Raw genomic sequence first — 15,315 nt, forward strand, 5'->3', positions numbered from 1 at the left:
TCAACATTGATTGTTTAATTAAGTGATACAAATTTTTTCGAAGTCTTAAATATTGTTTTTGGTCAAAAAATAATAGTCCTAAAACATAATTTTCTCATGAAACCGACAAGTCCAAGACTGGTTTGTTTTGACTCAATACACAACATAAATTGGTCAAGTTGGTTTTTCAGTCATTTTATATCAAAAATTTAATTGGTTATTGTTTTCTAGATTAACTTACTTAGGTCCACAAGTCCTAAGCCACTTATACCTCAGTCACCATTCAAGAAAAAGAAATTATAAAATTACAAGTAATGCAAAGCTGAATGTCAAATATCATTACAATAATAGTCATCACCATTCACCAAAATATGAATGGTAGAAACTGAAACGACATTATCACTAAAACTTGTTCAAGAGATAAAATTACAAGACAAACTAAGAAGACACCATTCGACCTTAACCAATAGCAGCAGGACTTACCACTAATCAAACATTTAACCATGAAATAAAATGTAAAAAGAAAGGGCAATGATTACTACAAAGCACGGTTATACAAGTAAAACATTGTCTCCCTCCCCTACTGTCATTTCCTTAATCAACATTTTCTTAAATTTAGGTTTTTGTGGATATGATGTGAAAGAAAAGCGATCATTTAGCCATCATGACCTTAACGAATTCCTCATAGTTTATTTGACCATCACCGTCAACATCAGCCTCACGAATCATCTCATCAACTTCTTCATCGGTGAGCTTCTCGTCAAGGTTGGTCATCACATGACGAAGCTCGGCAGCAGAAATGAAACCATTCTGATCTTTGTCGAAAGCTATGCCCGTGACGACCTTAGGTTTCCCTAATCGTCCGGTTTAGAATCTTGTCATGAATATGCTATGTTATTTATGTTTAGGCCTTGTTACATAAAGCGTACACTTGGCAATGCGGTTTAGGTTTCCTCAACCGCCATGACATGTATAGATGAGAAGCCTTTAACAAGTAAGATATGATTATGACGGCTCTAGTATGCACTACCGTCTAAGTATGCAAGTCCCCACACACTTATAATCAACCGTCAGGTTGTAATGTAGACACGTGGTGACCAGGGCCATTCCAACGAATTTGGAGGCTCGGTGCCGGAAGTAAAATGAGGCTCATTCATACAATGTGTTTTGGAAAGGGGAAAACGCTAATTTTTTTTTGAAACTGCATATATTTCAAGTGCCAAGCACCAGGAGTGCACTAAATGGCAAACTGTTACAACAGATAAAATAAGGTGCCCAACCTACTATACCAAAGCAAACAGCGGCAAAGGACACAGCAGAAAAAAAAGGCCAGCAACAGGAAAGAAACCAAAAAGCCATACACCAAAAGAAAAATAAACAAAATCCCTCCCAAAATACCGAAACAGCAACAGCAAAGCATGCTACAACAGCATAGGAACTGGTATTTTAGTGGGGGGTACTAGGCTGTAAATATTTTTTGGAGGCTCATACCTTGGGGAGGCCTGGTGCTATAGTGCTGCTTGCACCCCCCAGGGTCCGGCCCTGGTGGTGACCGTAGGTTTCCCCTTGAGGTTGTCTATAGCCTAGGATTTAGGGGAACTCACTGAGACATTATGTCTCATCCCAATCCTTATTTGTTTCAGATAAGCAGGATGATTATGCATGTTCGTAAGCGGATGGATATTAGTTCAGGGGTTCGTTCGTAAAGCTGCAGGACGTTATGGACATCGAGGATGTATTTTTATGTATGGATGAGTTGTATTGTATTATGATTTATACGAACGTGACTTGATGTAAATATTATTCATTCGGAAAAATTTTATGTTGTATATTTTTAATGTATCCAGTATCAATTTAACGCACATGCTAGGCTTTCTAGATACGTCTAGTATGGGTGTTATAGTATCCAACTTAGGTTACCCTTTGATATACGAGCCATGCACATCTCAAACACCTAATAACTTCCAAAAACTCCTCATACCATCTATATAAAGAGGAGCAAGGCATTAAGAAGGGCATAACTTTATTTGTAAAACCAGGAAAGAAAAAAAACATCACCACCATAACCGGCACCATGCCAACGAGGTGGGAACGATTGTACTTTTCTTGCAAGTACAGGAAATTATAAAATTGCCTCATGTAGAATTATTTGCACCCACATATGATATAAATACTACGATTACATTAGTTTTACTTACGTCAGTATCCTATTTATATGCAGGTATTTAAAAAAAAAAGAAAAAAGGATTGTCTTATTTAGGTAAATACATCCAACCAACTCCAATCATTTTACCGATTAACAATCTTAGAAGACTTCACAAAACCCTTATATTTTCGACTTTTCAGAAATATATTAGCTGATGAATTAGTAGGAGGACTTAACCTATATTTCATTCAATTACTATGCTTGAAATATAGGTTAAAATAATTTTGATTAGTTTGAGTTCGGCGTTATTTTGAGTTCGGCGTTACTTTGAAATATAGAATTTATTTAACTGTTGTACATTTATGAAATTGTAAATATTTTGTAAACATTTCTTCAAATGTAAGTCATTTTAATTTGTTTCATTCAAAGTTTTCAAGATAAGACATCAATGTCATCTCTCAATCGAAATGAAAAAGTTTCTAATCTTATTACACAAATTAGGACGTTACAACTAGCAAGGACCAAATTTGCTTACGGAAATCATTTGAGGGATCGTTGTTTAAAGATATTGTTTAAAGGGATTAAAAACAGAAAATGATATATTTATACGGACCAAAAACTTATTTAACACTTTGATCAACTCATGCAATTGTCAACCAAGTGAATTGACTCTTGTGGTTAAATAGCTCCCCTAGGATGAATTGTTCGAGACAATCTAGGTATGATTCATGGTGGAAGCAATTATTAGACATACTTTATTTAACTCCCAACCGTACTCTCGATTTCTTGGTCCTTTTTTCCCGAGGAACCGGATGGTGGACATCAACAACAAAAAAAAAATCATGTAATTTTCACATTAGATATGTATTAACTTGCAATCCTAACATTTTCTAAACCATAAAAATTATCAAATTGTAATTTTAATCTATAAATAAATGTTTTTTCACCTCTTCAATGCATAATTATCATAGCTAAAAAAAACACTCATCGTTTATCACTTTTATTTCTCTTTAATTTTGGTACGCTATCTCTTAATAAAAAAACCCAAAGAAACTTTGACGAGCATCAAAAGTTTTATTTGAAATTTTTATTATGTTTAACTGATCAATTTATTGAGCTAAAGGACAAATATGTTACATTGATCTACATTAGAGACATTAACAATAACTTCAAATTAATAAATACTTTCTTACAATTCTTAATTCATAAAAAAAACTATTTAATTATATTTTATTGAGGGGAGACTATTTAACTGATGTTACCAAAGATTTAAATTTTACTTATAAAAGGTTTAAATAAAACTTTATATTTTAGATATACATTAAGAAAAATATGGCTCAAATTTTCAACTATGTTTATGTTTTGCTAGTGTTTCTTTCTCTATTTCTCATGGTAACCAATGGAAGTAAGTATCTTTTTACATTGTTTTCTCATTTTCTTCTTTATGTTAGACACAATATTTTATAATCCTTGAACAACATTCCTTTATTTTTATTTGACTTGACAGTGCAGTTTGGTAATTGCATCCAAGACCGGGATTGTCCAATGCATATGTGTGGCTTTGTGCAAACTCCAAAGTGCTTGAAAAATTTTTGTGAATGTGTGTAACTATATATAACCATTGTGCTTTAATAATTTCCCTCGCACTTTGGTTTATGCTTTTTAAGCTTTAAATTTCTTTCACAAGATCAATAATGTATTACTATAATATAATTTACTTATAAAAGTATAAATTATTTGTATGTCATAAAATTGATACATTAATAATTATTCTTGGACTTTTATTTATGTTTATCTTGTCTTTGTGTTGTTTACCAAACTCGCATTTTATCACATTGGGCTATTCTTAGAAGGTTTTTAATGAGGCGGAAGTTGAAATTCTTTGGTTCTTGGGATTTACTTTTCCCACCCTATGGGTTTCCTCGCGCGCCCTATTTTTTCCAAAAATGTCATTGAGTTTCCGGATTTTATAATCCGAAATGGTGTTTTCTTTTGTTAAAGGGTGAAAAAAATGAGTTACGGATTTTTCCGGATTTTGTAATTCGGAAATCTCAAAAAATAGGGCGCGTTACATGATTTTTCGGATTACATAATCTGAAAACCCCCTAAACACCCTTTTTTCATGGTGTTGATGCAATCCGGATTCTATAATCCGGAATGCACCAGCACCAATTTTTTCATATGTAACAAGTCTTCTGAAATTCTATGTGCATCTAAACTCTTAGAACCAGGACAAACTTTAAAAGTAAGAGTCCTTAACGATGTTGAATTTGCATTCTAACTCTTCTGAATGATCCGACACTTGTACGGTAGAAATATCGATGTAACTCTGAAGTGTAAAAATTAAAGTGTCAAAATACAACAATAAGAAATAAGCTAAGAAGCTTAGGTAACATGTTTACCTGTATAATAAGTTCAACCAAGCCATGAGCACATTGGAGTGCACTAACAATATACAAAAGTTCTCCTCTATCATTGAAATTCACACCACCCAATTTCAGATACTTTATGGACTTGAACGAGCCTTTTAGCAGCGTTGGACGAATGATATTTGCATACTGCATCTATATGCATATTAGAAAAAACTATGAGATATGCATAAACAAACCACACTTACAAGTGAAAAATAATAACTTTCAGCATATATATTCACTAATGATCCAAGGTTGATATATGTCAAACTCCTGTTAAGGTTGATATATGTCAAACTCCATGATATTTACACCCAAAATTCAAAATTCCATCATTTATACTTTTTTTCATGGTGCTAATGCAATCCGGATTCTATAATCCGGAATGCACAAGGGCATTTTTGGAAAATTTACAGGGCGCGGGAGAAGGCCATAGGGTGGAAAAAGTAATTCCCTTGGTTCTTTGTTCTTGAGTTTTAGTCTTGTCCCCCGAATTTTGTAACTATCATTTTCACAAGAAGTCCAAATCGTCATGCAAATGAGACCCTAAATAGAGTCAATACCCTTGTTTGGGTATACAACAAAGAAATAACAATTTCTTTCCACATTCCCATTGTCTTTGTTAATTTCAGTCATTATTATAAACAATTTTTTTTCCTTTAGATTCATTGAATAACTAATGTATTTGAACTGTATTATAGTTTAAATACATCAGTTATTGAATTAATTTGAAAAAAGAATATTTGCATATATTAATGACCCTTATTATTTTCGGTTTTAATTTTTTATGGAAGGATCAAGTGGTATGTTTTTTTCTCAATACACAACAAAGATTGGTCAACTTGGTTTTTCAGTAAAATTACTAAATATGGTCAGAAACTAAACTACCCTTAACATAAATTTATTGGTTCTTATTTACATTAACATTAAAACTTTTTAAAGCCTCTTTCATCTCTTCCTTAGGTTAGGGTCCTTCATCTTCCTGGCCATGAGGTTGAGAAACTTAGGGAAGTCAATAGTATTGTACCCATCAGCATAACAGTTCCAAGATCATGATTCATTCCACCATATGAATAGTTGTTTTTTAAAAGTAGCTTGTGACTTAGTTAATTAGCTAAAAACTATTTATATGTATATGGTTGATTTGAGGGACGTGTATAGTGGAAGGCCATCAAGGCTTTAGCCTTAAAACCCATAATTTTTCAATTTCAATTTTTTATCGGAAGTGCTATATGGTAGGAACGTATGTTGACGAAATTTTAAGAACGCGTTGAAATCATTATCTCTCGCTCACCTACGCAACTCAGTGAACTCTTGAAAGAAATAATATATCACCTGTCAATGTAAAATCTTGAGTTTCCTTGCACCATTTATAGTTTCTTACTAGTGAATCAAGTCTCAATTGGTGTTCATGCTCACCTATTGTGAACTACAAGGGTCGTGGCCTTTGAAAAGGACAAGGCACCGAACATCAATTGTCATCCAAACTACTACTCCCTTCTATCATTGTTATAAGCAAATACTCATATATTTTTTCTGATTCATTGAATAAATGATATATCTGGACTATATTATAAATCAAATACATCAATTATTCAATAAATCTGGAAGAAAAAAAATTCTTAATAGCCATCCAAACTCAACGATTGAGAAGCTTGATAAAAGAAAACCGGAGTCATGGTACTTTCGCACAATACAAGAGTGGTGTTTGTGCATATGATCTGAGAGGGATCATTTGGCCATCATCACCTTAACGAATTCCTCATAGTTCATTTGGCCATTGCCATCAAAATCGGCCTCTCTGAATCATCTCACCGACTTCATCATCGGTGAGTTTTTTTGCCAGGGTTGGTCATCACATGGTGAAACTCAGCAGCAAAAATAAACTCATTATGCTCCTTGTCGAAAAACTCGAAAAGCCTCTTTCAGCTCCTCTTCAGAGTCAGTGTTCTTCATATACAATTTCCAAATAATAAGACTTTAAATCTAATTTGTTGATCTTTATTTTATGGTCAACATTGATTGTTTAATCAAGTGATACAAATTTTTTCGAAGTCTTAAATATTGTTTTTGGTCAAAAAATAATAGTCCTAAAACATAATTTTTCTCATGAAACCGACAAGTCCAAGACTGGTTTGTTTTGACTCAATACACAACATAAATTGGTCAAGTTGGTTTTTCAGTCATTTTATATCAAAAATTTAATTGGTTATTGTTTTCTAGATTAACTTACTTAGGTCCACAAGTCCTAAGCCACTTAAACCTCAGTCACCATTCAAGAAGAAGAAATTATAAAATTACAAGTAATGCAAAGCTGAATGTCAAATATCATTACAATAATAGTCATCACCATTCACCAAAATATGAATGGTAGAAACTGAAACGACATTATCACTAAAACTTGTTCAAGAGATAAAATTACAAGACAAACTAAGAAGACACCATTCGACCTTAACCAATAGCAGCAGGACTTACCACTAATCAAACATTTAACCATGAAATAAAATGTAAAAAGAAAGGGCAATGATTACTACAAAGCACGGTTATACAAGTAAAACATTGTCTCCCTCCCCTACTGTCATTTCCTTAATCAACATTTTCTTAAATTTAGGTTTTTGTGGATATGATGTGAAAGAAAAGCGATCATTTAGCCATCATGACCTTAACGAATTCCTCATAGTTTATTTGACCATCACCGTCAACATCAGCCTCACGAATCATCTCATCAACTTCTTCATCGGTGAGCTTCTCGTCAAGGTTGGTCATCACATGACGAAGCTCGGCAGCAGAAATGAAACCATTCTGATCTTTGTCGAAAGCTATGCCCGTGACGACTTTAGGTTTCCCTAATCGTCCGGTTTAGAATCTTGTCATGAATATGCTATGTTATTTATGTTTAGGCCTTGTTACATAAAGCGTACACTTGGCAATGCGGTTTAGGTTTCCTCAACCGCCATGACATGTATAGATGAGAAGCCTTTAACAAGTAAGATATGATTATGACGGCTCTAGTATGCACTACCGTCTAAGTATGCAAGTCCCCACACACTTATAATCAACCGTCAGGTTGTAATGTAGACACGTGGTGACCAGGGCCGTTCCAACGAATTTGGAGGCTCGGTGCCGGAAGTAAAATGAGGCTCATTCATACAATGTGTTTTGGAAAGGGGAAAACGCTAATTTTTTTTTGAAACTGCATATATTTCAAGTGCCAAGCACCAGGAGTGCACTAAATGGCAAACTGTTACAACAGATAAAATAAGGTGCCCAACCTACTATACCAAAGCAAACAGCGGCAAAGGACACAGCAGAAAAAAAAGGCCAGCAACAGGAAAGAAACCAAAAAGCCATACACCAAAAGAAAAATAAACAAAATCCCTCCCAAAATACCGAAACAGCAACAGCAAAGCATGCTACAACAGCATAGGAACTGGTATTTTAGTGGGGGGTACTAGGCTGTAAATATTTTTTGGAAGCCCATACCTTGGGGAGGCCTGGTGCTATAGTGCTGCTTGCACCCCCCAGGGTCCGGCCCTGGTGGTGACCGTAGGTTTCCCCTTGAGGTTGTCTATAGCCTAGGATTTAGGGGAACTCACTGAGACATTATGTCTCATCCCAATCCTTATTTGTTTCAGATAAGCAGGATGATTATGCATGTTCGTAAGCGGATGGATATTAGTTCAGGGGTTCGTTCGTAAAGCTGCAGGACGTTATGGACATCGAGGATGTATTTTTATGTATGGATGAGTTGTATTGTATTATGATTTATACGAACGTGACTTGATGTAAATATTATTCATTCGGAAAAATTTTATGTTGTATATTTTTAATGTATCCAGTATCAATTTAACGCACATGCTAGGCTTTCTAGATACGTCTAGTATGGGTGTTATAGTTTCCAACTTAGGTTACCCTTTGATATACGAGCCATGCACATCTCAAACACCTAATAACTTCCAAAAACTCCTCATACCATCTATATAAAGAGGAGCAAGGCATTAAGAAGGGCATAACTTTATTTGTAAAACCAGGAAAGAAAAAAACATCACCACCATAACCGGCACCATGCCAACGAGGTGGGAACGATTGTACTTTTCTTGCAAGTACAGGAAATTATAAAATTGCCTCATGTAGAATTATTTGCACCCACATATGATATAAATACTACGATTACATTAGTTTTACTTACGTCAGTATCCTATTTATATGCGGGTATTTAAAAAAAAAAGAAAAAAGGATTGTCTTATTTAGGTAAATACATCCAACCAACTCCAATCATTTTACCGATTAACAATCTTAGAAGACTTCACAAAACCCTTATATTTTCGACTTTTCAGAAATATATTAGCTGATGAATTAGTAGGAGGACTTAACCTATATTTCATTCAATTACTATGCTTGAAATATAGGTTAAAATAATTTTGATTAGTTTGAGTTCGGCGTTATTTTGAGTTCGGCGTTACTTTGAAATATAGAATTTATTTAACTGTTGTACATTTATGAAATTGTAAATATTTTGTAAACATTTCTTCAAATGTAAGTCATTTTAATTTGTTTCATTCAAAGTTTTCAAGATAAGACATCAATGTCATCTCTCAATCGAAATGAAAAAGTTTCTAATCTTATTACACAAATTAGGACGTTACAACTAGCAAGGACCAAATTTGCTTACGGAAATCATTTGAGGGATCGTTGTTTAAAGATATTGTTTAAAGGGATTAAAAACAGAAAATGATATATTTATACGGACCAAAAACTTATTTAACACTTTGATCAACTCATGCAATTGTCAACCAAGTGAATTGACTCTTGTGGTTAAATAGCTCCCCTAGGATCAATTGTTCGAGACAATCTAGGTATGATTCATGGTGGAAGCAATTATTAGACATACTTTATTTAACTCCCAACCGTACTCTCGATTTCTTGGTCCTTTTTTCCCGAGGAACCGGATGGTGGACATCAACAACAAAAAAAAAAATCATGTAATTTTCACATTAGATATGTATTAACTTGCAATCCTAACATTTTCTAAACCATAAAAATTATCAAATTGTAATTTTAATCTATAAATAAATGTTTTTTCACCTCTTCAATGCATAATTATCATAGCTAAAAAAACACTCATCGTTTATCACTTTTATTTCTCTTTAATTTTGGTACGCTATCTCTTAATAAAAAAACCCAAAGAAACTTTGACGAGCATCAAAAGTTTTATTTGAAATTTTTATTATGTTTAACTGATCAATTTATTGAGCTAAAGGACAAATATGTTACATTGATCTACATTAGAGACATTAACAATAACTTCAAATTAATAAATACTTTCTTACAATTCTTAATTCATAAAAAAAACTATTTAATTATATTTTATTGAGGGGAGACTATTTAACTGATGTTACCAAAGATTTAAATTTTACTTATAAAAGGTTTAAATAAAACTTTATATTTTAGATATACATTAAGAAAAATATGGCTCAAATTTTCAACTATGTTTATGTTTTGCTAGTGTTTCTTTCTCTATTTCTCATGGTAACCAATGGAAGTAAGTATCTTTTTACATTGTTTTCTCATTTTCTTCTTTATGTTAGACACAATATTTTATAATCCTTGAACAACATTCCTTTATTTTTATTTGACTTGACAGTGCAGTTTGGTAATTGCATCCAAGACCGGGATTGTCCAATGCATATGTGTGGCTTTGTGCAAACTCCAAAGTGCTTGAAAAATTTTTGTGAATGTGTGTAACTATATATAACCATTGTGCTTTAATAATTTCCCTCGCACTTTGGTTTATGCTTTTTAAGCTTTAAATTTCTTTCACAAGATCAATAATGTATTACTATAATATAATTTACTTATAAAAGTATAAATTATTTGTATGTCATAAAATTGATACATTAATAATTATTCTTGGACTTTTATTTATGTTTATCTTGTCTTTGTGTTGTTTACCAAACTCGCATTTTATCACATTGGGCTATTCTTAGAAGGTTTTTAATGAGGCGGAAGTTGAAATTCTTTGGTTCTTGGGATTTACTTTTCCCACCCTATGGGTTTCCTCGCGCGCCCTATTTTTTCCAAAAATGTCATTGAGTTTCCGGATTTTATAATCCGAAATGGTGTTTTCTTTTGTTAAAGGGTGAAAAAAATGAGTTACGGATTTTTCCGGATTTTGTAATTCGGAAATCTCAAAAAATAGGGCGCGTTACATGATTTTTCGGATTACATAATCTGAAAACCCCCTAAACACCCTTTTTTCATGGTGTTGATGCAATCCGGATTCTATAATCCGGAATGCACCAGCACCAATTTTTTCATATGTAACAAGTCTTCTGAAATTCTATGTGCATCTAAACTCTTAGAACCAGGACAAACTTTAAAAGTAAGAGTCCTTAACGATGTTGAATTTGCATTCTAACTCTTCTGAATGATCCGACACTTGTACGGTAGAAATATCGATGTAACTCTGAAGTGTAAAAATTAAAGTGTCAAAATACAACAATAAGAAATAAGCTAAGAAGCTTAGGTAACATGTTTACCTGTATAATAAGTTCAACCAAGCCATGAGCACATTGGAGTGCACTAACAATATACAAAAGTTCTCCTCTATCATTGAAATTCACACCACCCAATTTCAGATACTTTATGGACTTGAACGAGCCTTTTAGCAGCGTTGGACGAATGATATTTGCATACTGCATCTATATGCATATTAGAAAAAACTATGAGATATGCATAAACAAACCACACTTACAAGTGAAAAATAATAACTTTGAGCATATATATTCACTAATGATCCAAGGTTGATATATGTCAAACTCCTGTTAAGGTTGATATATGTCAAACTCCATGATATTTACACCCAAAATTCAAAATTCCATCATTTATACTTTTTTTCATGGTGCTAATGCAATCCGGATTCTATAATCCGGAATGCACAAGGGCATTTTTGGAAAATTTACAGGGCGCGGGAGAAGGCCATAGGGTGGAAAAAGTAATTCCCTTGGTTCTTTGTTCTTGAGTTTTAGTCTTGTCCCCCGAATTTTGTAACTATCATTTTCACAAGAAGTCCAAATCGTCATGCAAATGAGACCCTAAATAGAGTCAATACCCTTGTTTGGGTATACAACAAAGAAATAACAATTTCTTTCCACATTCCCATTGTCTTTGTTAATTTCAGTCATTATTATAAACAATTTTTTTTCCTTCAGATTCATTGAATAACTAATGTATTTGAACTGTATTATAGTTTAAATACATCAGTTATTGAATTAATTTGAAAAAAGAATATTTGCATATATTAATGACCCTTATTATTTTCGGTTTTAATTTTTTATGGAAGGATCAAGTGGTATGTTTTTTTCTCAATACACAACAAAGATTGGTCAACTTGGTTTTTCAGTAAAATTACTAAATATGGTCAGAAACTAAACTACCCTTAACATAAATTTATTGGTTCTTATTTACATTAACATTAAAACTTTTTAAAGCCTCTTTCATCTCTTCCTTAGGTTAGGGTCCTTCATCTTCCTGGCCATGAGGTTGAGAAACTTAGGGAAGTCAATAGTATTATACCCATCAGCATAACAGTTCCAAGATCAGTGAGAAACTTAGGGAAGTCAATAGTATTCATTCCACCATATGAATAGTTGTTTTTTAAAAGTAGCTTGTGACTTAGTTAATTAGCTAAAAACTATTTATATGTATATGGTTGATTTCAGGGACGTGTATAGTGGAAGGCCATCAAGGCTTTAGCCTTAAAACCCATAATTTTTCAATTTCAATTTTTTATCGGAAGTGCTATATATGGTAGGAACGTATGTTGACGAAATTTTAAGAACGCGTTGAAATCATTATCTCTCGCTCACCTACGCAACTCAGTGAACTCTTGAAAGAAATAATATATCACCTGTCAATGTAAAATCTTGAGTTTCCTTGCACCATTTATAGTTTCTTACTAGTGAATCAAGTCTCAATTGGTGTTCATGCTCACCTATTGTGAACTACAAGGGCCGTGGCCTTTGAAAAGGACAAGGCACCGAACATCAATTGTCATCCAAACTACTACTCCCTTCTATCATTGTTATAAGCAAATACTCATATATTTTTTCTGATTCATTGAATAAATGATATATCTGGACTATATTATAAATCAAATACATCAATTATTCAATAAATCTGGAAGAAAAAAAATTCTTAATAGCCATCCAAACTCAACGATTGAGAAGCTTGATAAAAGAAAACCGGAGTCATGGTACTTTCGCACAATACAAGAGTGGTGTTTGTGCATATGATCTGAGAGGGATCATTTGGCCATCATCACCTTAACGAATTCCTCATAGTTCATTTGGCCATTGCCATCAAAATCGGCCTCTCTGAATCATCTCACCGACTTCATCATCGGTGAGTTTTTTTGCCAGGGTTGGTCATCACATGGTGAAACTCAGCAGCAAAAATAAACTCATTATGCTCCTTGTCGAAAAACTCGAAAAGCCTCTTTCAGCTCCTCTTCAGAGTCAGTGTTCTTCATATACAATTTCCAAATAATAAGACTTTAAATCTAATTTGTTGATCTTTATTTTATGGTCAACATTGATTGTTTAATCAAGTGATACAAATTTTTTCGAAGTCTTAAATATTGTTTTTGGTCAAAAAATAATAGTCCTAAAACATAATTTTTCTCATGAAACCGACAAGTCCAAGACTGGTTTGTTTTGACTCAATACACAACATAAATTGGTCAAGTTGGTTTTTCAGTCATTTGATATCAAAAATTTAATTGGTTATTGTTTTCTAGATTAACTTACTTAGGTCCACAAGTCCTAAGCCACTTAAACCTCAGTCACCATTCAAGAAGAAGAAATTATAAAATTACAAGTAATACAAAGCTGAATGTCAAATATCATTACAATAATAGTCATCACCATTCACCAAAATATGAATGGTAGAAACTGAAATGACATTATCACTAAAACTTGTTCAAGAGATAAAATTACAAGACAAAAATACAGATTAGCCAGTGTTATCACTGAAATTACATTATCACCAAAATAACTTACTAACATGGGTGCTGCTGGCATTGTTATATAGCCAGTGTCAGTGTGTATTCAACTATTTTTCATTCAATCAAATACAGGTCTGCATTTTTGTTTGTGTTTTTTCAAAAGACAAAAATTCAAATAATACAACACGACAATAATAGAAAGTTCTGACTTTTCTGACTTCAAATGAACAAAGAAAAACTTCACAATAAAATCAGTGAGTCAAAAAGCAGCGCTATGCTTATATCATAGTAGAGTTTGAATTAATCACTATATTGTTTTGTGATTCCCTATTTAATAGAAAGTGTTGTCATATAGCAGCAAATTCACACTGTAGTCTGTAGCGTAGTGGAATTCAAACAACCCACTATTGACAATACTGAATAAGCTACATCATGAAAACCCATATCTTTCAAAACCTGTCACATGCCATGTTTCTCAAAACTCATACACGTAAACACACTCACAAACCATAGGCAAAATATCTATGATTAATATTCACAAAAAAAATCAATAACACTTTGAAGGGATGCAGATGTGACTGAACATATCAAATAACCATTATAAGCCACAAAAATGTAGCCAACATGAGTTCAACCTTTGTCATTCAATCAAAATTGAGGTCTAAGTATATGTTTTTCAAATGGAAAAAAAAAAAAAAAAAAAAAAACTTCCAAAATAATAATAAAACAAGATAGTGATAGAAAGTTCTGACTCTAAACAAAGAAAAAAAATCTACAATGACAAATATTAAGAAAACATATATTGTAATTGGTGCATATAAAAGTACGAGACAATAAAAGATAAATATTCATCATTGATACATAAAAAATTCTTAGTTAGGCTTTACTTACTCTTCCACCGAACTATAGATTATTAAGGTCATTTGCCCCAAAAAAACTTAAGGTTAATACCAAGAAGAAAAAAAAACTCATGCGATTTTCACATTTAATATTTATTAACTTATGATCGTATCATTTTCTGACAAAAAAAATCATCATATTGTAATTTTAATCTATAAATAAATGGGTTATCACCTCTTCACTGCATTATTTTTAAATCTAATTTTATTCATTGGTCCTCTTTGATTTTGGGATTTTGTCCCTTAATTACAAAAAAAATGAATCTTCGATGAGCATCAAAAGTTTTGTTTGAGATATTTATTATATTTAACAGGTAAGTTTAGTGAGCTAATAGATAAACATACCACATCGATCTACCTTCAAGATATTTAACTATAACTTCAATTCAATAGATGTTTTCTTGCAATTCTTAAGTGATAAAGAACTATTTAATTGATTTTTATTGAGAGGAAACTATTTAGGGCCCGTTTGTTACGGATTAAAATAAAAGTGATTTTGACATAAAATAATTTAGAGATTATATTTTAGAGATTTTGTGAAAAATCAGAATCTATTTTGCGTTTGTTTGCAGTAAGAAAAGTCACTTTTTTTAAACAAATAATCTAGTTTGTTTGGATACAACTATATAAAAGGGATTTTTTGTTACAAAATTAGTTCAATATTTAAAATCATATTTTCTCTCTCCTCTAAAAAAAATCTATTTTTTGATAAGCTTCTCTTAACAGCTTCTCATTTGAAGTTGTTTTTAGATTTTTTTTAGATTTTGATTTTTTTAAAAATCTGTAACAAACGGATGCAAAACTCTTAAAAGTGATTATTTTTTTAAAAAAAGTGATTTTTTTCTTAAAAAAGCTATAACAACCAGCCTCTTAATT

The 15,315-nt window shown here is 32.4% G+C and overlaps 2 long non-coding RNA genes across 2 annotated transcripts; both read left to right on the forward strand.

The window, feature by feature from the left end:
* Positions 1–3,105: 3,105 nt before the first annotated feature.
* Positions 3,106–3,913, forward strand: LOC146913463 (uncharacterized). The gene is made up of 2 exons (XR_015013594.1): positions 3,106–3,530; positions 3,633–3,913. It is a non-coding gene; the product is annotated as an uncharacterized LOC146913463 (long non-coding RNA).
* A 5,671-nt stretch (positions 3,914–9,584) lies between these two features.
* Positions 9,585–10,461, forward strand: LOC146913464 (uncharacterized). Its single transcript, XR_015013593.1, has 2 exons — positions 9,585–10,078; positions 10,181–10,461. It is a non-coding gene; the product is annotated as an uncharacterized LOC146913464 (long non-coding RNA).
* The last annotated feature ends 4,854 nt before the right edge of the window (positions 10,462–15,315 follow it).

Source organism: Medicago sativa, chromosome 6 (genome assembly GCF_051527215.1).
Source record: "Medicago sativa cultivar Bolivia chromosome 6, Bolivia_mono, whole genome shotgun sequence".
Classification (NCBI taxonomy): Eukaryota; Viridiplantae; Streptophyta; class Magnoliopsida; order Fabales; family Fabaceae; genus Medicago; species Medicago sativa.